Source organism: Aedes albopictus, chromosome 1, assembly GCF_035046485.1.
Source record: "Aedes albopictus strain Foshan chromosome 1, AalbF5, whole genome shotgun sequence".
In the NCBI taxonomy this organism is placed as follows: Eukaryota; Metazoa; Arthropoda; class Insecta; order Diptera; family Culicidae; genus Aedes; species Aedes albopictus.
Window position 1 is genome coordinate 322849484 of NC_085136.1, and position 3507 is coordinate 322852990.

Below are 3507 nucleotides of genomic sequence, written 5' to 3' on the forward strand. Positions count from 1 at the left end.
CTTCGAAAGAACAGCCTGTTGCTAGAAGAAATGCAAATATCTAAGAGTTAAAATTACAGTTTGTTATTTAACCCTTATGTGTCCGGCAGGGTACCCGGGTACCCAGCACCCATTTAAAATACACGGTGTAGAAAAAAGCAAAAAGTTTGCCGGCCACATAACGGTTAAACAATTCTGTAACAAGCTTAGTTGAAAGAACAACACATATAAAAAATGGAAACATATCAGACAAAGTTATCTTTCTATGGTTGGCTTCTCGGTCCGGATAAATTATAAGCGGGGTGATCAGTGAAGAGAATTGTCAGACAAAAGAGTCACAAAACAAGCAACAAAGAAGACGCAGCGATTACTCTTTATCCCAACTGGTAACAGATAATGACATGATCTCGAAATTTTTTGTTGCAGACAAAACGGAAGCTGAATTTGTTGCGTACTTTTCAACTCGTGAATAATCAATTATTACTAACCCAAAATCGAAACTTTTTGATGATACATCTTGAGCAGCGTGACAGTGTTTACCGACTCGAAGTTACCGCTCGAAAATCACAATGCGAGGCTTAAAAATCTCTAAATTCGTGGTGCACGATCTTTGTCCTATTCTGTTCAAGTTGGGACAAACGTATGTCGCATTGGGTAGTATGGCGCAACAAATTCAGGTTGCGACATTGTCGTTTTTGTTGCGCGATGGTTGAATTTTGATTCACTGGGGGTGATACTATTTCATCCGACGTTTTGACCCTTGGTTTGGTTCTTCTTCAGGGAGGTTATAAGGATATCGCTACGTTTGTATCGCCGGTATTCAGTGTCTAGACGCCATGATAGTGTTCGGCGCATTGGTAAAACAAATTATTATAAACTACATCCTCACCATCTACCCACAAATAGCCAACACAAGCTTGAATTCACCAAACTCGACAGCCTTCCGCCAAGAAACCGGCGATACAAACGTAGTGGTATCCCTATAACCTCCCTGAAAAAGACCCAAACCAATGGTCGAACCGTCGGATGAAATAGTATCACCCCGCTTACAATTTATCCGGACCGAGAAGCCAACCATAGAGGGATAACTCTGCCAACCCGTCGGTCGTTTTTACAATCTGCTATATCAGACAAAGTCAATAGTTTCTCTAATCAAGTTTGCTGCGGTGCAACTTGGTGCAATTAACCCTTAAAAGCGCAATGTTGTTTTAAAACAACATACCTAAAAACGCTCCAAAATAATTGACCTTCACTTTTATTATTAATTATTAATTTATTTTTTAAATCAGTTTTTATTGTCTTGCGCCTTTAAGGGTTAAAGAAGGGCAAAACTCCTACATGAAAAGCAACATTCCCAAAAAACAACATGGTAACCAAACAGCTCTATAACAATGTAAGTCAAAGAAACAGCCCATCTTTTAAAGAAGGAAAAACGCAAGATGGAATTAATAGATTGGTCGCTAACCAATTATGTAACGCAAAATCGTTAGAAAAAACAGCCTATAAATTGAAGAAGGGCAAATCTCTTATACAGTAAACAGTTCAACTGCCAATAAACTTCGTAAATGAACCTAGAAGCACAATCTTCGACTAAAAGAAAGAAAATGTCATTTGAAAAAGCTACAGTTTCGTTGCCAGTCTGAAAATTGTCATTCAGCTCAACGATGCTAGTCTACTTTGCTAAGTGAACTGAACCGAGAATCTAGTTCTAGTTCTATAATCGTGACAAAAATATTCAGAATATAGTTTTAAGGCTTGATTTTCTTAGAGACACCAAAACATCTTCTGAGATCTTAGGGTTTCCTAGGCCTTTTCGGGAAATTGACCATTTCTGGAAATGGGGCAGTTCGAAAAACGGTTTTGTGAGAAATGCATTATTACGGAAAATGTCTTTCCGGGAAATAGTTAGAACTGTACGACCTTACAGTAAAACTAGAAAGAACAAACAGAAGGGCAAATATCTGCTGGAAATATTAGCAACCACATTCAGCACTTTATTAATATACTCGTAGGTGAACCATATGTGTGTAACTACATGACAGCTCTGTCGGTCAACCAATTTTCTGCTAATCATAATTTGGCGAAACTAATGTTCAGCTAAAAAATCCGGGCCATGGCTTGGGTAAAAAGATGACCGGTGCAAAAGGCATGGGATCAAATGTCTGGATATCGCTGTGCAAACTGGAAACAAAATTCGGGAAAAGATCTTTTCCGATAAATGGTTTTCCGGTAAATGGTATTCCGGTAAATGGTTCATTCTGGGTAATGGTTTTCCGGGTAATGTCGTGAAACCGTTTTGTCGCTATAAAAAGACATTTGGGATGCTTAAAAATCAAAACAAATTATGCAGTTGAAATGCTACAAAACAGCTAAAAGTTTTTGAATTGCATTGGTGTGCTAATTAAAGGTGTCTAAGCTGTAAAAATGCTATGCAAGAGCTGCAAGGAGATCAATTGTAAGCTGGTGATTTGAAATTGTGATTGTCTTAATTTAAGTTGCTTTCATAAAGTTTTTGTCACAAGAAATGCAAAGTGTAACCCAACAAACATTATTGTTGTACAACAGCTGAATAAGCCGCTCTTAAGCTTGATTTTGAAAATTTTGGCTGAATAAGCTTTCATTCAGTTGTCATTGTTACCTGGGAACCCAGTCATATCACAAGTATATTAGATCAAATAGATCAAATAGGCACGCGTCCTCAAACGCTAATAACATTGCAAAATAATCGATTGATTGCCAAGGAAGCTAAGCAACGCTTTTTATAAAGTTGTTCTCAGCCTGTCCAAAATTAATTATTTACCCTATCTAGTGGCAAGAGCAGAAAAGAACTAAATGGAGTGACGCATGGATTTGAACGATATGCGGAAGTTTTATGCAAACGTTGATAAGGCGTGGCACGGAAGCAAGGAAACTGACAGACAAAACTATTTTGGAAGGAGCTCTTCGAATATTAGTTGAATGTTAATAACAAAGATGTTCCCAGGATTTGGATTAACATATGTAATTAATTGATGACGGTCAAGCAGTGACATGAGCAGTGAATTTACTGCTCATCATTGCACTCTTGTTATGTGCTCAAAGAACCCTAACTTAACGAGAGGCACGATAAGCACCAGTGGGGACATAGAGCCAGAAGAAAGAAGTTTAACGATATTGTTTGAATTATTTTCTGGATTTTTCATGAATACCTCAAACAAGCAATCTAACACGCTACCACCCGCCCCAACCATGAGCCAATAATAGTGGAAATGGGTGATAATTTACTAGTTGTTTTAACACAAACCTTTCGACCCCGAAATGGCGACCTGGAACTTGGCGGAGGGCACGACTAAAACAACACGGAGCGACAATGCAACTTGCACTCAATTTATTTACGCCGTTAATGATGCTTCTAAATTGGAAATATTTGAATTTCATGCGTTGCCTCGTTGCACGTGCTTCACCCATCCTTTCAACCCACCCCGCGCACCAACCATCCATCCGTTTGGACGATTCAATTAATTTCCAAACCAGCCAAGTTCAATTAAT